The sequence below is a fragment of the Mauremys reevesii genome, linkage group 11 (genome assembly GCF_016161935.1).
Source record: "Mauremys reevesii isolate NIE-2019 linkage group 11, ASM1616193v1, whole genome shotgun sequence".
Lineage (NCBI taxonomy): Eukaryota > Metazoa > Chordata > Testudines > Geoemydidae > Mauremys > Mauremys reevesii.
Window position 1 is genome coordinate 2,498,559 of NC_052633.1, and position 21,167 is coordinate 2,519,725.

The 21,167-nt window shown below is 45.9% G+C and overlaps 1 long non-coding RNA gene across 1 annotated transcript in view; it reads right to left on the reverse strand.

Moving 5' to 3' along the window:
• Positions 1-3,107: 3,107 nt before the first annotated feature.
• Positions 3,108-21,167, reverse strand: part of LOC120374407 — a 47,846-nt gene continuing 29,786 nt past the window's right edge. Inside the window, exons 2-3 of the long non-coding RNA XR_005586074.1 lie at positions 5,300-5,414; positions 3,108-3,399 (exon numbers count right to left, since the gene is read on the reverse strand). This is a non-coding gene — a long non-coding RNA (uncharacterized LOC120374407). The remainder of the gene's footprint in view (positions 3,400-5,299; positions 5,415-21,167) is intronic.

Consider the following 21,167-nt stretch of genomic DNA (forward strand, 5'->3'; position numbering starts at 1 on the left):
GGGCTTTGTAAGTCTGATGAGAGTCTTCCCAAATTGTGGACATTTCACTGTATTATTCATCAGGAGCAACTGGTATCTAAAAATCTCAAATTTGATCATGTCATGAAACCTGTCTTGCACATTGTGAATTTCATTCTCTCAAATGCACTCAGTCACAGACAATTTCAAAATCAAACTGAAGAACTGGATGAAGACGACGCCCCTGCCGATTTGCCATTTCATGTGCAGTTTGATGACTCTTGAGAAGTAAAGTTATTTCCCGTTTTTTTCAAGCTCCTGGAACCAGTAAAATTGTTTATGGAGGAGAAGCACAAAATACACCCAGAACTTACAGATACTGGCGGGGGGTTCTAGATTTGTCACTTCCTGGAGACATGCTGCTGCATTTGGATAAACTAAACTTTGACTTACAAGGAAAATTCCACTTGCTGTCTGATCTAGTGCAAAGCATATTTGCATTCATGAACAAACTGCAGTTGTTTCACAGACAAATGCTTGAGGGAGAGCTGACACACTTTCCCCTCAATGTCACAACTTCAAGCTAAATCAAAAGAAGATGCAGCAGAACCTCTAAAACTGAGCACAACTAGATATGTGAGCGTGATTAAAGATCTTAAGGACAGTTTTGAGGAAAGATTCCAAGATTTGCAGCAGAAAAGACCTAAAATCAGATTTCTGATTGACCCTTTTAGTGCTTAAGCCGATTGTCTGAAGCCACCTTTAGTAACTGACAAAGCAACATCCCAGATGGAAATAATAGAACTTTTGGAAGATGACAGCTTGAAATCTGTTCAGAAGACAGAGAGGACCCTTACTTTCTGGAAATCTGTACTAAAGGATAAATACCCCACATCAGAGGTGCAGCCCTAAAATTAATCTCGATGTTTGCCTCGACCTATCTTTGTGAGTCTGTTTTCTCAACATTCAAACATGTAAAATCCAAGCACCAATCCATTTGGACAGACAGCCATTTAAGAGAACTGCTGTGCGTCAGCACAACTGAACACAAACCAAACTTCAAGGGAATTGCTGAAAGCAAAGATTAAGTAAAAGGTTAAGTTTTTATTATTATCATTAACTATATATTATAAATTTATAATTAATATCCACTGTCAAATTATATAATGATTATGTGTGTGCAGATATATATAGACACACATATACGTATATAATCATTACATATTACTGTGGCTCTTTGGCAATGTACATTGGTAAATTCTGGTTACTTCTCAGGCTCAAGATGGCCACCCCTGCAAAGGCTTCCCTGCCACTGAATCAAAATGGAATACATGATCATCCCCTTCACTAGCAGCTACATAATGTGCTATTACAGGCACAGGCACTGGACAGCCGCCTATTAGCACAGCAATTGGGCACTCTTTAAAAGAGAACTGGATAAATTCATGGAGGTTAAGTCCATTAATGGCTATTAGCCAGGATGGGTAAGGAATGGTGTCCTTAGCCTCTGTTTGTCAGAGGGCAGAGATGGATGGCAAGAGAGAGATCACTTGATCATTATCTGTTAGGTCCACTCCCTCTGGGGCACCTGGCATTGGCCACTGTTGGTAGACAGGATACTGGGCTAGATGGACCTTTGGTCTGACTCGGTACGGCCGTTCTTATGTTCACTATGCCCTCCTGACTGGATGTTGTTCAGACAAGTAGGATGCTCGTGTAACCCACACACCTCCTGGGTGTGGTGCTCTGTCCCATCTAGTGGCACCGAGACCACTTAGAGATATAAAATGAGTCTGCTTAACGAGCCTTACCTGAGAGCCATGTAGCACTTGGCTCATGCATTTAGCTCCAGAGGTCCCAGGTTCAATCCTGCCCGCCAACAACCAGGGTCTGTCAGTGTTACACTACCATGGCTTCCTTTTGAAGCTGGCTGAGCACTGAAATGGATACATCACTCATCAGGCTGGAAGATTAGATCTACATCTCTGAAGACTACCACGACTCCTGTCACCCTCATCTGTTACAAACCCATCCATGGGGAGGAGGAGGAGGATCAGATCACCAATGGGTGTTGGCACAAGATGTTTCCCCTCCTTCCAGCCTATTGGAAGAGCTGGTCTGACCCAGGACCCATGTAGAGGAGTAACTCCAGCACTGAAGCTGCAAGAACTTCCATGAGGTGTATAACCGACATGGAGATGGAGCAGGAGGAATTAGAATGCTCCTTGTAATCTCATTATTTGTAGCACTAACCAAGAGGAGAGTCCCATTGTGCCAGGATACAGACAGTCAAACAGCCCCTGCCCTGCCCTAAGTAAACACGACAGAGAGAAGGTGGGCGGGGAAAAGAAGTGACTTGCCCTAGGCCTCACACGGCTAGAGCCGGCCAAACTCAGAATTTCCAGATTACAAGAAATTTGACCTATTGAAATCTGGTTTCACTCCAGATCTAAACAAACCCACTTTTTTCTAAATTTCCCATGAACCATAATGTCCAAAGAAGATGCACTGACACATGGTGTTCCTGAAATGAAACCTGCTCTCTAGGAGCCTGCCAGCTGCTGACTGAAATAGACATGATTCTCATCAGTTTCACAGATACTTTTCAGCCCTTGGAAAGAAACCTGAAGCCCTAGCATGGTAATGGTGCTGCCCAGGGCACCGGAGTCTTAAAGTCTGGGCTCCCTATCAACCCACTAGGAAGCCAAGCAGGGTTCCACTAGAACCCTGCCTGTGATTCAAACTGTTCCGGGTTCGATGAATTCGTATTTTCTCATTAAATGGTTTCTTGGAACAGAACCCAAGTCCCCCCTCCCCATTTGGAGTGCAAAGAAAACCAGATCGAACCCCTTGTGTACGTGAAATACGCCTCAGTAAACACCCTTTGGCATAGTGACTCCTGTACGGGACTGCCTCTGGGCCTCAAGCAGTTGCTCGTTCTGTCCTACAACACCATACTCAAAACAGCCCCAATTTGCACTGTAAGAAAACATCATGGCCCAAGCCTTGCTGCTTACCTTGTCAATGACTTCTTGTTTTTATTGCCCAGCATTACAACCAATTGGCAGCAACAAAATCTCAGCTGACTGGCATGTTCCGTGCAGAGAAGCATCTAAGCACTCAGATGCTCCTGTAAACCTCTTTGCTTGAGAAGTCAGACTAGAGATTTTGGGAGAGCAGTCTTTCTTGGGAGGTCTCCATTGCTGTCTTGTTTGGGTGGAGGGTGGCTTTTCTCTAAAAGATCTTGTGTATATGTCTGGCACGGACCAGAAAAGCAGACACGAGTAGTGCATTGGTTTGTAATGCACATAAGAGGTTCCAGTTCAGTTTGCATTTCAGGCAAAGGTTTGGGTTGTTAGTTGGATTTCATGTGTCATCCATTGTTAATGCCAATCCTCACTCCCTCATGCAGCAATTTATTAAAATGGACAGAATGGACTTCTGCAAATCAAAAGAAACTCTGCTCACTTAAGCCCACAGACCAACAGATCCAGTGCCAGGTTTACAATGGCACCCGTGGCTCCATGGAGCCGGGCCCATGCTCAGAAGAGGCCCCGGCCTGCTCTGCTTGCACTGTGCCCTGAGACCCCATCTGTCCCCCACCCCACCCCACCCACCACTTGCTCCTCTTAGCCTGCCCACCAGCCGGCCGAGGGCTCCTCTCCACCCCCTGGCCCCACCTGCCAGCTTCTTGCCAGCAAGTTAAAGAAGTCTGGGCTGGATTAATGGACTATAAGGTGGATAGAAAGCTGGCTAGATGGTCAGGCTCAACGGGTAGTGACCAATGGCTCCATGTCTAGTTGGCAGCCAGTATCAAGCGGAGTGCCCCAAGGGTCAGTCCTGGGCAGTGTTCCCACTAATTTTTCCCACCCATGTGCAGAATTAATTTTGTTACGTGCACCAATATGGAGATGATATGTGAGGGTTGGGGTGCAGGGGTGTGAGGGCTCTGGCAGGGGTGGGATTGGGGATGACAGGTTTGGGGTGCAGGAAGGGGCTCTGGGGCTACTGCATGAAGAGAGGACTCCCCCCAGCTCTCTCGACCTGCAGCGACACCTGGGTTGTGAGGGAGAGGCGCCTCTCCCTGCCGTGGCAGCTCCAGGGTTTGGGCTGCAGGATAGGTGCCACTTCCCTAGCCCCAGCAGGTCCGGGCCAGTGCTGGGTTTAGGCCAGGGGAGGGGCACTCCAGCTACACCTGGGTCCTTGCCACGCTCCCCAGGTCAGGAATGGGGCTGGGCTGTGCTTCCCTGGCTGCGTCTGGGGCTCGGCTGGGCCACGCCACCCTGGGGGCACCTGGGTCCAGGCTGGGCCGCTCCGGCCACGCCTGGGTCCATGCCACCCTGACCGCGGCTAGGGCCAGGCCGGGCCACCCTGACCGCGGCTAGGGCCAGGCCGCTCCGGCCGCACCTGGGTCTGGGCTGGGCTGGGCCGCTCTGTCCGTGCTTGGGTCTGGGCTGGGCCAGACCACTCCTGGGTCCGTGCCATCCCGGCCGCACCTGGGTCCAGGCTGGTCTAGGGCGCTCCTGGGTCTGGGCCGCAGCTGGGTCTGGGCCAGGCTGCCCAAGAAGGGGGGAGTGTTATGGTGTTGGGAGAGGGGGATGTGTGGTGTGGCATGGCCCACCCCGTGAGGGGAAGGGGCGTGCTGGAAGCACAGGGCCGGGCGGGCGACTGTGCATCTGCCAACTGCCAGTTTGTAAATAGTGCCTTCGCACTGGGCTGGGCAGAGCGGCGCCGCCCCCGCCATGCCATATCCCTGGCCGCGCTCCCCCCCCCCCGGCACCATGCTCCATTGCCGCCATGGGGGCCCACAAATATGTTTGGGGCCGAGCCCACAAAAGGTTAATCCGGCCCTGAATAGATCTGAAAATAAGTAGGATTTGCTGGGCAGTGCCCTCTAGAATATTATCCAGTTGAAGTACAACCTTCTAAAGGACGTTCCCACCATCCAGACTTGGGGTACAGCCAACATAGACACTCTGGAGTGTGATATGTGACGGACAGGGTTAGTGTGCAGCGTGTGTAGACGGAAGAGGGGTTAGGCTGAGTTAGAATTCCAGCCTTACACTGCAGTGTACATGCACCCCCAGAATAAGGGACTCTTCAGAAAAATGGGGAGTAATATGTGACCGGGGACTGCATCATTTCACAATGATAGCCCTATTGCTGACAATGAACTTGGGCCAGCTTATGCCAGGGATACAGGGGCCCTTCATTTTCAAACCCCTTTATAAATATAACTCATTGCTAATTAAGCCTTATGATGCCTCTGTGAGGCGAGTAAGCAGCTGCACTGCAGATTTTTTCCAAAACTAAAAAGATCCAGACCATGATAGAAAGGCACCTTAATCTCTGTTCCTGAGGAGCAGAGGTTAATCAGGCTGCATAATGATGACTCAGTGCAGGGCACTGTGCTGAACTCCTGAGCTGGATTTCTGACGCATCTGTTTCCTCAGATTCTGTTTATTTAAGCACAAAACGCAGCATCAAGTCAGATTAAAGGCAATCTAGATCTTCACCAACAGGAACATTTATTTTTATCATCTGTACTATATGAAAGAGGCTAGTAATAATTACTTGTTTCTCTCTGGAAAGCCAATAGATTTTATGTTTGTATACCTTCCCAGACAACAGGAAGATTAATTTGGTCAGCTTTTCATAGAAAAATGAAGCATTATCTCTTGTATCTCAAGAGGGTCATGTAAGGATCCCATGTCATCTCTTCCCTCTCAAAGCCAGGAATGCTTTCAGACTGGCTTTTTTGTTGTTGTTGTTGCTGTTAAGAGCAGAAGTTTGCTTTATGCAACACTGAATCTCATAATGTGGCTATTTCTAGGCCGGGGACATGGTTTTTCCATTTTGTGCTTCTCTATCTTGAATCTCCTCTGCTGTTTTGTTTCAGGCTACATTTCCATATTTTAAATATAAATACACAACTTTTCTCAAGACATTTTTCCTTGGGTTTTGGCCCTTTTCCCCCTTATCCTTTTATTGTGATTTTTTCCCTCCTGTGCTCCAAACTTCCGCACAATTTTATTTTTAGATTTAAAATAAAACAGACATCTATCTGAGACTGCAGGCAGCCTAACAAGTCGGTAACAATACAGTGTATATAATGAAATGCCACCAGCATTCCAGCAGGAACCCAGCCAGACTTCTACAAAATTCATTTTCACCCCTTCATCGTTGCCTGAAACCTACCCTGCATCCTCCCCCCAAAGCCCTATCAAACAGAAGTCTTTTGTACTGTATCTGGATGGTCACCAAATTGTTTCTCTCATCCTTCAGTCCTCCTCTATCTAGGCACTCACGTGGTACTTTTCACAGTAATATCCAAATGACCTTGTGGGATGGGGACCAGAGTGGAATCCTTTGTCATTTCAGAGAGGGAGCAATTGAGACCAAGCTGGAGGGTCTCACCTATCAGAAGTGACCTGATACCTAAGTGCGTTACTGGTCACAGTGCCACCTTTATAACACAAGCAACGTCAAACAGTCCTCTGAGGCCATGTCTACAGTGCAATGGAAAACCCCCAGAGGGTCTCAGAGCCCAGCCCTGGCTCTGAACTCTGCTTATTTTGGCTACTTAAAATTACAGTCCCACCACTTAAGGAGGGGTCCCTTATAGCATCTTGAGTAGACACTGTCGAGTGGGTTTCATGATCAAGCAAATGATTCAGAAGGTACCAGGGTAGGACCCCATGTTCCACTCTGCAAGGGGACTGGGCTTTATACCACAACAGTTGCTCAAAAAGCAGGGAAGTTTAGAGGTTATTACAGCTCGTCTCCCCCACTGGGGCAATCTGCATGTCTGTTCTACCTCTTCTGAATTCAGACTTTGGATTCACTGCTTTGGACCTTTTGGATAAGCATAAAATGGCTGGCTTTGTGCTCTGCCACCATCTCAGATGTGCAGGTGAAATGCATCAAAGGGGTGATGGAAAGTGACTTATCTCGGCATCCAAGCCCTATTAACATAACAAAGGAGACAGAAAGCAAGCCACCAGGAGGTGCATCACTGTGGCTCAGCACCAGCAATTTGAAGTTGTGACTCAGTTAAACTGGGCATGGTGATGAGTGAGCAGAAACATAGCCAAGTCCCATCCATTTAAACCACTATAACAAAGTCATCCTGACTGGCACTGGCAGGAACATGTGCCGCTAGCAAAGGAGATACCAGCTTTGATTCTTCAGCTTCTCAAATTAAATTGAGCAGCTCCACCATCTTCAGCCATACAAACAAGGGGGAGGATTTGTCGTGATGTGTCTGGAAGGAGTCAGGGAAGTGGCATTACCTGTTGTATGGAGGAAGGAACCTCATCGGTACAGCAGAAGACTTCTCAACATCCACATGAGTTCATCCACACAATGCACAAATAGCTCGCTGCAACATTCAGCCCCAGATCAACAAGACTCAAAAGAAGGATTTATATGGATAACAAGAATATCCAGTTTAATTGTAAGGTTTTAAAATTCACCCAAGAGTTTTGGAAGGGATACAAAACCCAACCAAATCAACAGGGTGTTAAGAAGAAATTTTCCCATAAATATCCCATAACTGCTACTGCAGGGTTTCTTGCACTTTCCTCTGAAGCCAGTTTCAGAGGTTGCAAGGCTGGTGATAGAATTGCAAGTGATAGAGACAACTGGTTTGAACAAGCATTACATTGTTCAGGTGAGCCTTTTGAGGTAAGTGTGGGAGAGGACATGGGTAGGGGTAAAGTACCAAGAAGCAAAGGATACAGGAAGTAGGAACGATCTGCTCTCCACATGCAGCAAACAATTCCTTGAAGCGTGCATGATAAAGCCATATGGTGAATAATGCCTGATGCAAGCTGTCTTCACGAACAAGGTCAGCTCCCAGACTGCTGCACTGGGCAGCACAGCATGGGGAGGAGGTGACCAGCCCTCTGTGGAGAAAGAAGTGGTTCGGAACTATTTAGAAAAACTGGACGAGCACAAGTCTATAGGGCCGGATGCGCTGCATCCGAAGGTGCTAAAGGAGTTGGCGGATGTGATTGCAGAGCCATTGGCCATTATCTTTGAAAACTCATGGTGATCTGGGGAGGTCCCAGATGACTGGAAAAAGGCTAATGTAGTGCCCATCTTTAAAAAAGGGAAGGAGGATGATCCAGGGAACTACAAGCCAGTCAGCCTCACCTCAGTCCCTGGAAAAATCATGGAGCAAGTCCTCAAGGAATCAATTCTGAAGCACTTAGAGAAGAGGAAAGTGATCAGGAACAGTCAGCATTGATTCACCAAGGGCAAGTCATGTCTGACTAACCTAATTGCCTTCTGTGAGGAGATAACTGGGTCTGTAGATGAGGAGAAAGCAGTGGATGTGTTATTCCTTGACTTTAGCAAAGCTTTTGATACAGTGTCCCACAGTATTCTTGCCAGCAAGTTAAAGAAGTATGGGATGGATGAATGGACTATAAGGTGGATAGAAAGCTGACTAGATCGTCGGGCTCAATGGGTAGTGATCAACAGCTCCATGTCTAGTTTCAAGCGGAGTGCCCCAAGGGTCGGTCCTGGGGCAGGTTTTGTTCAATATCTTCATTAATGATCTGGAGGATGGCGTGGACTGCACCCTCAGCAAGTTTGCAGATGACACTAAATTGGGAGGAGTGGTAGATACGCTGGAGGGTAGGGATAGGATACAGAGGGACTTAAACAAATTAGAGGATTGGGCCAAAAGAAACCTGATGAGGTTCAACAAGGACAAGTGCAGAGTCCTGCACTTAGGACAGAAGAATCCCATTCACTGTTACAGACTAGGGATCGAATGGCTAGGAAGCAGTACTCCAGAAAAGGACTTAGGGGTTACAGCAGACTAGAAGCTGGATATGAGTCGACAGTGTGCCCTTGTTGCCAAGAAGGCTAACGGCATTTTGGGCTGTATAAGTAGGGGCATTGCCAGCAGATCAAGGGACGTGATCATTCCCCTCTATTCAACATTGGCGAGGCCTCATCTGTAGTACTGTGTCCAGTTTTGGGCCCCACACTACAAGAAGGATGTGGAAAAATTGGAAAGAGTCCAGCGGAGGGCAACAAAAATGATGAGGGGGCTGGAGCACATGACTTATGAGGAGAGTCTGAGGGAACTGGGATTGTTTAGTCTGCAGAAGAGAAGAATGAGGGGGAATTTGATAGCTGCTTTCAACTACCTGAAAGGGGGTTCCAAAGAGGATGGATCTAGACTGTTCTCAGTGGTACCTGATGTCAGAACAAGGAGTAATGGTCTCAAGTTGCAGTGGGGGCGGTTTAGGTTGTATATTAGGAAAAACTTTTTCACTAGGAGGGTGGTGAAGCACTGGAATGGGTTACCTAGGGAGGTGGTGGACTCTCCTTCCTTAGAGGTTTTTAAGGTCAGGCTCGACAAAGCCCTGGCTGGGATGATTTAGTTGGGGATTGGTCTTGCTTTGAGCAGGGGGTTGGACTAGATGACCTCCTGAGGTCCCTTCCAACCCTGATATTCTATGGTTCTATGATGGCCAAAGCCAAGGAGGAGCAGCAACAGCTCAAAGCAGCATTAGAAGGAAGGTGGGAAGCAACTGTGACAAAGCAAAAACATTGCACATAATGATGCAGAGACGGTTACCACTCATTGTGCTGTCATTGCTAAGCCTTGAGCGGGCTAACAGCCAGGAAGCTGCTGATGCAGTTATGTTGCTGACAGTGGTAACTGAGGAAGAGGCTAGAAGCTCAGAAGCACCCAAGATGCACAAAGGACTGAGAAAGACAGACTGGGACTGAGTGTAACCACAAAGCTAAAGCATCATTAACACTTTCCTATGGGCCAGAGATAGCATCCAGGAGCATATCACATCCTCATGGCATCACCACACAACAGTGCAATGCCACGTCTGCCCTACCCCAGCTCCCCGAATTTGGGACTTGGTTTGGCATGGAAGAATGAGGCCAGGTCTGGTTGTTAATTGAACCTACAATGAAACAGTTAGGGAAATAGTAAGGCTGGGGTACAGGAGCTAGAGAAATCACCAAGACTAGAGATATGTGCTGTGTTATCAGTGTGGGAGAGAAGGTACAGGATAGCTCTGTGTTCCATTGCCAATTAGCCTGGAGGAGAAAGACTTCATCGGTGTGGAATATTCTTTTCCTCTTTAGATCAAATCAGAAGCACATAGTGGAGCTGCACTACTCTAGTTTGTGCAGAAAATGTGTCTTTAAGCACGAGGTGGTGCTCACACATGGACAGCTGCTTAAAAAACTGCTTTAAAGGTGTATGACAGCCTGGGGGAAGCATCTGTGTAATCTTCAGCAGCCCTCCAGAAGTGAACAAGTAACGCAACAGGAGGGGAGGGCTCCCAAGGGACAGGAAGCAAGGCAGGAAAAGGCATCCTTAGCTCCTAGATATGAGTAAAGGAATAAAAGCAAGTTGCAAGAACTAGAGATGGATTTAGGCCCTGATGTTCAAATCCAGAATTTTAATCCAAAAGTACAGAGGATGTGAGGGGAAATTGCATTAGTATAAAGGAGACTGAAATTCCATATCCCTCAGACCTTGTAGCCAGGCCCGTGCCCACACATGGCAGCATGCCTCTCCACGGCACCTTCTGGGGAGGAGTCCACAGTCACTTAGGGTACGTTTACACTTACCGGGACGGTCGACGCGGCGAATTCGACTGCTCGGAGTTCGAACTATCGCGTCTGATCTAGACGCGATAGTTCGAACCCCGGAAGCGCTAGTTCGAACTCCAGTACTCCACCGCGGCAGGAGGAGTTGCCGGAGTCGACCTTGGAGCCGCGGAGTTCGCTTCCGCGGCGTCTGGACGGTAAGTAAGTCGAACTAGGGTAGTTCGAATTCAGCTACGTTATTCATGTAGTTGAATTCGCGTACCCTAGTTCGACCCCCGAGCTTAGTGTAGACCAGGGCTTAGCCTTTGAGCACCCAAGCAGTGACTTCTCTTGTGACTCACCTTCAGTCAGCTGCCCTGAACAGCTTCGAGCAGTGTTTGCTGCCTAACGGCAGTCCCAGAGCTCTGTAGGAAGTGTGCTTTTCCATCTTCGTGAGTACGTTACGTCCACCGTCCCAGCAGGCTACATCCACAGTCCATCTCTAAGTCCATCCACAAAGAACTGTTAACCCAGGAGTAGACAACCTATAGCACGCGTGCCGAAGGCAAGCACACGAGCTGATTTTCAGTGGCACTCACACTGCACCAGTCCAGGGGGCTCTGCATTTTAATTTAATTTCAAATGAAACTTCTTAAACATTTTAAAAACCTTATTTACTTTACATACAACAATAGTTGAGTTATATATTATAGACTTATAGAAAGAGACCTTCTAAAAACGTTAAAATGTATTACTGGCACGCGAAACCTTAAATTAGGGTGAATAACTGAAGACTCAGCACAGCGCTTCTGAAAGGTTGCCAACCCCTGTGTTAACCCATCCACACATTAAGCGCTGCCTGTAACAAAGTGGTCTGAAAAAAGGTAGGAGTCCATCACACACCTGCCCATCCCTCTGCCCAGCTTCTCCTGGGGCACTTCACCCCATCTCCCAGACCCTGGAGGGTGCCAGCGGCTGCAGGGAGGGAGAGAGGCGGCAGCACTGCCCTCACCTGCTGGGCTCTTTCTGCTCCCTCCTGTTAGGATGGTGTCGGCTCCTGAGGTTGGGAGGAATCTGTGCCTGCTCCCTAATTGGCAGCTCTTTCCCAGGAGCTTGGCTGCTTTACTCGCTTGCCCCTTGGAGAGGGTTTTCAAGAACAGGTTAGACATCCCGGTCAGGGATGATCTAGTTATTACTGAAGCTTTGTCTACACGACCGCGGTAAGTCGACCTACTCCACTCAACTCCAACTACGTGAATAATGTAGCTGGAATCGATGTACCTTAGGTCGAGTTACCGCGGGGTCTACACTGTGGGGGGTCGACGGGAGAAACTCTTCCATTGACTTACCTTACTCCTCTGGTCGGGGGTAGAGTACAGGGATCTACCGGAGAGAGATCTGCTGTCGATTTGGTGGGTCTTCACTGGACCTGCTAAATCGACCGCCGGTGGATCCATCTCAGAGCGTGGACCCTGGCTGTAGGGTAGGCATAGCCTGTCCTGCCATGAGTGCAGGGAACTGGATCAGATGACCTACTGAGGTCCCTTCCAGCCCTACATTTCTATGATTCTATAGAGCAGTCTGCTTGAGAATAAAGCTAATCCAGGACAGCTGTTACGTATTTTTTTCTGTGCTGCGCCACACAGCCCCACAACAAAAATTAAGTTATTGAAAAAATCAAAACATGTGCTTGGGAGGCAGGTTGGTCTAGTGGATGGGGCTTTTGACTGGAAGTCTCAATAGCTGGGTTCTTTTCCCAGCTCTGCCACTGATTGGCTGTGTGACCTTGAGCAAGTCACTTCACCTCTTTTTGCCTCAGTAAGAAGCTGTTAATGTTTAACCAATGAGGGTAAATAACCAATGGAGCAATCTACCAAGGGCTGTGGGGGATTATCCATCACTGTCAACTTTTAAATCAGAATGGGAAGTTTTTCGAAAGGCTATGTTCTTTTGAGGGAGCTCTATGGCCTATGTTATGTAGCGGTCAGACAAGATGATCACAATTGTCCCTTCTGGCCTTAGAATCTATTATATATCATTATATATGGTTTTTTTTTAAAGTAACGAAGCAGTTCAGGAAAAAGCAATCAATCAATTCACAAGTGTAACATTGCACACACTTCATATGGCCAGAAGAAACATCTGCTTACAAGGGTTACCCATGAAAAAAGCCATTTGAAAAGGGGCATGTAGGTAAGAAAGCCAACTCTGGAGCAGGTCACAGGGTACAGTCATAGGTAATTTCATACTAATGTGCTGGCATATCACATACCTTGCCCCATGTTATTCCTAATACATCTTTTTATGCAGGCAGTCCTACCAAAAATAAGGGTCACAATAGCAAACATGCCCTTGACTTTCAGAGACGAAGACGCCGAGAATAAAATCTATTTAATTAGAGTGTGGCATTCTCTGTGGAGAGCTAGATTGGAGGCTACCCTGCTATACCTCATTCCAGGAGGGAAGCAACTATGCTTAGGCAATACTGGGAATCAGAAGGTACAAGGGTGCCAGACTCTGGCCCTGGGAGGGGGGAAGTTACAGAAATAGAGTAGAGTAAGTTTAGACTCAATACTGAGGCCTGCTTCACATACTAAGATTAAAGGCTAAATTCACCATCAGTGTAACCAGATCCAAGTCCACTGAAATCGACGGAGATTCATGCCACCAGTGAATCTGGTCAAGCTTGGGTGACATTCTATTGCCATCCTTGAACGAACTAGACAGGGTGTGTGTCACTCAGACTCTGGGACGGAGAATAAGCTTCGGCATCTCAGAGGAGATGGATTTTAAATCATATGATTTAGAAGATTTAAAAAAAAAAATGAAGTTTTCCACTTCCCTCAAAGGAAATACATTAATGCAGACCTATTCAGAGAAAGCCTAGCAAACGCCACAACTAAGAACCTTGAAAGTTTTAAGTAACTGAGCTAGTAATTAATTTCAAAATGGACACCCTCCCCCCCCCTCAAAAAAACAACAAAAAAAAACCCACCCTCGGCTCGAGATTCAATCCTGGGAGGAGCTCCAGCTAAAATTACACACAGCCACATGCAGTTCCCCCCAAAGTTGTTCATTTCAAAGCCTTTTCATGGGCTTTGATCTCCAAAAGCTCCAGCTGTTTATTAGAACGTGTTCTTCTTTAATTAAAAGAACTTGCCATTTCTTATTAATCAGTCAGCTCACTTTCAGTTATTTTCCCATTACTATATTCTTCATTGTTATTCCTGGATGTGTAAAGCACAGAAGTACATGGATGTCTATTCCGGACTTATAAATCAGAACAAACTAAGCTTCCAATGGAACTACATGCAGTAATAAGACCAGGAGAATTTGGCTCACAGACCTGAATAGGCAAAACCTATGAACCTGCAGTCCCGTCTACCTGGGTATGCTCGTATGCTATGCAGACCCCCACTGACTTATATGGAACGCCACACAGGACCAAATGGTTACCACCACAGGTCCAATTGCAGGGTCAGGTAGTCCAATTGTGTAGTCCAATATTGTTAGTATAATTTTCATTTTTAGTGAAAGCACCTTGACATCCTCTATTTTGATATTCTTTCAATCTCAGACCTATTTTCATTGTGGTGAGCAAGTGTGCTGGATACTTGAATTTAAATATGAGAGGAAATAGGTAGAGGCTTGAATTCAAGAGACAAAATGGTTTAAACTAGCAGTGAACTGGGACTCAGGAGAACAGAGTTCTAATCCAGGCTATATTGTGGGACCTTGGACAAGTCGTTATAATTCTGTTTCCTCGCCCATTCTTTATCTATTTAGACTGCAAGTTCTTTGGGGCAGGAACTGTCCCATATTTTATTGCACATAGAATATGTACAGTACCTAGCACAATGGAGTTCTGATTTCAGCTGGGACTTCCAAATGTTATTGTAACACCGGTAACAATTAGACTGATGCCACAGTCGATTTTCAGGCACATTCCCAATTACCCTCTTCCAAAGCTTATGGAGCTCAGTGGAAGTCTTTTCATTAACTCTAATGGGCTTGGATGAAGCTCTAACTCAACGAGAATTTTGGCAAGGGCCACATTCCAGCAATGAGTTTGGTGCGAGAAGTCCCCTGTGCACGCAGAGCCAAAATGACTCCATGTGGGCACGGGGATCCACCCATGAAGAACTCTATCCAGGACTGGGGACTAAGAAGGGCTGCTGCCCATAAAAGCACACAAGCTAAATATTACTTCATCTTATTGTGTGTTCATCTGAATGCTGCTGGGATAGCTCAGTGGTTTGAGCGTTGGCCTGCAAAACCCAGGGTTGTGAGTTCAATCCTTGAGAAGTCCACCCAGGGATCTGGGGCAAAAAATTGGTCCTGCTAGTGAAGGCAGGGAGTTGGACTCGATGACCTTTCAAGGTTCCTTCCAGTTCTAGGAGATTGGTATATCTCCAATTATTACCTAACTGCTCTGCCATTAACTGTGTTGTCACCAGAACCTCTCTTGTACTGACGGACCTCTTCCGTTGTCAATATGCATCTTTTTTAATTCTCTGCTTATTTGCATTATCCCCCCCCGCCCCCAGTTAAGTTTTCAGAGCTGCGCAGGGTTTCAAGCTGCATGACTCATGTTATCTAATGCATTTTGGACAAAAAAATAGAGCAATTCTGAAATCTTGGTGGCCAAATTAAGGCCTCAAGCTACATCAATATAGGGAACCACAGTTTTTCACCAACAGGGACCGACCAGTAGCTTTTCTCCCAAACAATGTGGAGGCCAGCTTTCGCCTGTGTCCAAAGACCACACACACTTGCAATAACTTTTAATACAACATAGACAGCTCACATCTGAGCATTCAGTGCCATTGCAGACTATGGAAGGAGACACCCAAAAAAGAAACAACTAAAAGAGAAACTGTGCGGTGTTACGTTTGTGACCAGCTCCTAGCAGCCATAAAAAGCTGCTGAGGCCACCTTCCCCACACAGAGGAAGACAACAAGCAGGAGTGAGGCTCAAAGTCCAGAGGCCTAGGCCATCCATGTCCCCACCACACACCACTTCCCGACCCACCCATCCTAGTGTTTTGAAAAAACGTGCCCCAAGAGTGGCCTGCATGAGATACAGACTCAGTGTGAATATTGGCCCACCCTAACACTCCCTCCGCAGTGTTAACATGCAAACTTCACCGCACACAAAGTGCCTAAGGTCTCAATTTAACTTATTGTGTTTGCCTTGGTAGTTTTCTGCTCCCATTACTGATTTGTATCTATGCTATGAGATAATTAAGAACTAGTAAAACAGCTATCAAATGTTTCTAATTTGCTAGACTGCTTTTTCATGCTAGTGAAAAAAATATCATTAAGCACTGACAACCAAGGAGAATGAAGAACACGTATTGCTTGGGTCAGCAGTTTTTCTATTCAGTTTTAGGCAAAGATATAATCTAAAGGCCTGGCCTAACCCACAATAATTAGAAAAGGGTAATTAATTCACTAAAATGTGTAGTATTACTTGACTGTGCTTTCTACATTTAAATGTTAATTTGGGTTGCAGTAACACCAAACAGCAGACTGGGCTTTTCTAATACACAAAGCTTTGATAAATGCTATAAACACACAAAAAGACAGTCCTTGCCTCACAGACCTTACAGTTCAATGTAAACTTTAAATAAAGGCCTATAAGCCTCTGTTCTAGCTATAATTTTAATTTAAATTCCAATCTAAAGTCCATTGACTTCAATGGGCATTACATCATGTCCATCCATGCCTCCATGACGTTTGTACATAATGTAAAATAGTAGTCTCTCCATTTTGAAATGCATGGTAGAGGATGCAGTATATGAGACTGAAGAAATATGCTCAACAATAGTAAAGACAATTTTAAACACAAAAAACAGGATATGCTCCTTGGATATACTAAACTGAGCTTTGCCGCTAGCCCTGCCATAATCCTCCCAGAAGATGCTATAAAACTTTTTCAGAAAAATTACTTGGTACTTTGCAAGTGTAGCGTACCAGAGCATATTGTCCATTGGCTTTATTTCTGAACGTAGGTCTCTTAGAAAACGTTATTCCACAAAACAGAGTAACTGTCACCTCAGAAGGAAGAGGGGATGTAATTTATGAATTCATACACCTTCCAAAACCTCAATGTGCGCTCCCTGGTGCTATTCTTTGGCTTCTGTTGACAAAGAACTGGTTGCCTTGGCTACTACTTCAGCTCCCCTTCTGAATTCTTCTATGCGCTAATCAATCCTGCTAGGGGTCTCCCTGTTTCACAGGGATATTTTTTATTAGATTTTTCCTGTAGGAGAGCATCTCTTCCTCCCACCCATCTTTTATTATCAGAGGAAAGAATTAAAGGGTTTATTTGGAGATGGAAATGCCCTGCTAATGCAACTGCATTTAACTAATGACAAATTTGCAGGTTGTTCGGGGCCACTGTCTGCTATAAGGGAGCACTGGATCAGTTAAGAACAAGCCTCCTTTTTAAATGAGCCTAAAAGCAATAGACTTACTGCACTAAATCTGGCCATCCTGCAGGAGGATCCAGTATAAACTTCCTCTGTGCAGCTCCTTTAATGTACCTCAGTTCTTATTGCATATGACAGCTGGTATGTTCTTTGATGTTCAGCTACAGCGGTGATGTTTTCGCCTCTATCTCTAGGAAAGGAAGACAACTCAAACCTATCTATTTCTATGCACCTGGAAAAATCTATTTTCTTTCAGTTTCTAGATTGTATCTGTTTTACTTCCCTAACTTGTTTAAAGTGTTTATTTTCACTGGTCCTTGAAGGAGTCTACTCAGCCTCCGAGATTAGAGCCTCGCACAAGATATTTGATTGTTGGATATATTTGAAGGGAAATACAGCAGTATTTGGTGCAGTATTTTCTACGCACAGCAGGGTACAAAGGTCTTTGATGCAATATTGATTTATACTGCTAAGTGTACTACTCCCTTTCTCCCCTATAAAAAAGGAAGCTTTGGCTTAGTCTTATATTTTAAAGACAGGGAGACTGCTTGATGGTTTCAGGGCCTGTTTTTAGCAAGAAGCTAGCCGATCTCATTAAGCAACTGAAACCTGGTGTCAATTAGTCTAATTGATGTGAGAACTTGATTAGGTCCTAGAAGGACTGGCTTTCCCCAGGCACAGCATCCTATTAAAAACAGCTCACCTTAAAAAGTGAAGAGAAATTACAGGAAGCCGACACAATGATGAAAGCTCTGAAAACACTCTTTGGGGCACCAGCCATGAAAAATCACCCTACCATACTACAGTGGCAGTGTAGCAGGGTAGACCCCTGCTCCTGCCCTGAAGGGGTTAAAAACAGCCCTGGGAAGGGGCTGTGGCTGGAGAAAGCAGCCTTTAGGCTGGGGCAAGAAGCCTGGGCTGATTGGGGAAAGTAGGCTCAGCTGTAGCCATGCTCCAATCAGGCCCAGCTGGCCTCTATAAGAGGCAGTGAGCCAGGAGCCCGTCAGTCTATCTCTAGCTATAGAGGGAGATGGGCCTGGCTGCAGGGCGCTAGACACAAGGTACCTGAGTGGAGCAGGGCTGGGGAAAGGCAGAGGAGCTGGGGAGCTCCAGCCTGGAAAGCCCCAGGCTGCGGCCTAGCATTGGGCTAACAGGTACTGGGGGTTGCAGAGGGCAGCCCAGGGGTAGGCCAAGGCAGCAGGTCCAAACCCTCCTTGCCAGTGATGAGTGGCTGATACTGCAGCCTGCCCCAGGGCATGGGGGCTAGACAATGACTGACAGCCTGATACTGAGGCAAGGTGGGGATAGAGGGTGAGGGCTCCCTGGGGAGGGGAGACCCTGAGAGAGAGGGGTTACTGCCAGGGGGCAGCATCCCATGTAAAAGGGCATCAGGTCCAGGGAGGGACACGGGGGCCAAGAGGACAGGCAGATCACTGGCCTGCAGAGGGCGCTCTGGAGCTGGAACTGAGCTAATTCCCAGGAGTCACCAGCAGGAGGCACCGCAGGGGTGAGTCCACTCCTCTACAGGCAGCAAGCAATATGTTGATGAAAATCCAGCTCTAGTCCTTGATGAGCCCTCATTAAGAATGTGTTTTGTATCACAAGTTCCATTTAATCCAGGAAACAAAGAGCCTATCTCCAGTTAAATTCCAAAATCCAGATTCAGTCACCTACATTGAGATAACACTGAGAATCCACAATCCCATTAAGCTTACAGGAAGTTACTAGGTGCTCAGCACCATCAAAAAAATAAGACCTACATTTAGGCCTGGTCTAGACTTACTGTGACGGGTTTGGTCACAGAAGCCCCCTTGGCACTGTCACCTGATGTGCTGACATTATCTCTGAGCCCGTTTTCCCTGCCAGCTTGGGACTCCAGAACCCTGCCTTGCTCAGCCAGACACACTAGCCTGCTGCAACACAGAGGCGGGGTTTGGTCCACGTGCCCAAAGCTGCAGACTAAACTGAAAACAGCTCAGCAGGTTACCTATCTCCAGCACCCAGACAACCAGTTCCCAATGGGATCCTACCCCCAAATAAAGCCGTTTTACTCTGTATAAAGCTTATACAGGGTAAATTCATAAATTGTCCACCCTCTATAACACTGATAGAGAGATATGCACAGCTGTTTGCTCCCCCAGGTATTAATCACTTACCTGGGTTTATTAATAAAGAAAAGTGATTTTATTAAGTATAAAAAGTAGGATTTAAGTGGTTTTGAGTAATAACAGACAGAACAAAGTAAGTCACCAAGCAAAACAAAGCAAAAACTCTCAAGTCTAAGCCTAATACATTAAGAAACTGATTACAGGTAATATCTCACCCTCAGAGATGTTCCAATAACCTTCTTTCACAGACTAGACTCCTCCCTAGTCTGGGCCCAATCCTTTCCCCTGGTACAGCTCTTATTAGCTCCAGCTCAGGTGATAACTAGGGGATTTCTTGTGACTGGCAGCCCCCTTTGTTCTGTTCCACCCCCTTTTATATCTTTGGCACAAGGTGGGAATCTTTTGTTGCTCTCTGGGTTCCCACCCCTCCTTCTAAATGGAAAAGCACCAAGTTTAAGATGGATTTCATTATCAGGTGACATAGTCACATGTCACTGTAAGACCCCTAGTCTCTATTCCCCATCGGCTGGCCCACACGTACACATGAAGGCTTTCAAGTAACTAAGGCCATTTACAACTGATTGTTTCTGGAGCACCCTTAATGGCCTTCACTTAATATGTTTACATCAGTAATACAAGTTTATATCTTATTCGCCTAATTCCAGATATAGAAATAATACATGCAAACAAATAGGATGAACACACTTAGTAGATTACAAGTTTTCTAATGACACCATACAAGGGGTATTTAGTGTAAAGCATATTCCAGTTATGTCATATTCATAAGCATGTGTCCATAAAGCATATGGAGTGCAACGTCACACTTACATGAGATAACGATATGCAAAAGCTAACACAACTATGCCAACCTAACCCCCACTGTAGACACAGCTAGGTCAATAGAAGAATGCTACTGTTGACCGATTCAGAGAGGTGCTCCTACACAGAGGGAAAAACTCCTTCCATCAGTGTAGGCTGTCTCTACACTACAGGGTTATGCCATTGTAGCTACGGCAAGATAGCTATGTCAGTATAGCCTCCGTCATGTAGATGTGTCCTTATTTAGGCATTTGAGTAAAGATTAGGAACCTAACTTTACATACCAAGTAGGAAAACTTGAATCTTTATGCACAGCACTTTCCTGACAGGGCTAGAAACTAGACATAGCTGCCTAATATAACAGCTGAATTCTAGGCAACAGTGCTAGAACAATGAATGTTGATGCTACCCCCTTTCCAGACCTCACTATGCTTATGCAAATCTGCTACAGTGATACCTCTGGTAGACCAGTATGCATTCTTTCAGTCCCTCCTCACAAGCTGTGCTGGAGGGACAGAATTGGCAGCAGTGCTAAATGGATGACTGCAATTGCTTATTGCAAAGTAGGGCTGGTAAGGCAAACCATGAACACGTCAATCTTTTAATGCTTCTAGTTTGATACTTCAGTTGGCGGCAGAGGGGGTTTTAAGCATAACTCCTTAAAGAAAAAACAAAAAGACTAAATGAAGTGAATTTTTAAAGGTCTTATAAAATATTGAGAAGCTAGACACACTGCCTTCCCTGCTATTTAAGTAAACCCTCCCTCTAAACCAAAAATTAAGTATCTTGTCTCGTTAAAATCTGTAGCAGCTAAGGGAGAGATTACAGTAGTCCTTCAGCATTTAATATAAATAGTTTTTCCCACCTTGCAAGCCTTATTACAGGTCTTTTAATAACCACATAGTTGTGTCCTTCTGTGCTGCGCTCATCTTGACAGTTCTGGGATTCAATACGGTATAGTAATTTAGCAGTGACACAATGGTCCAAACCATTTCAGCCCAAAAGATAATCGTAGTTCGGTCATTTCTATTTAAAATGAGTTTCTCCAGTGTTGAGCTGAGCCACGTGTGTTTCAGTTATCACTTCAGCTGCTTGTGAAGTTTCTCTGGACAGGGTTAATGTTCTAGGTGGAACTATTTCTACAAATTCTTCAAGAATTCAAGTAGTAATGAGCCAATATCAAGAGCCAAACCCACCCCACTGGAGGAACTCCCCTGATCTCAAGGTGCACAAGGGTGAGTATATATTGCACAGCTTTCAGAGCACAAGGTGG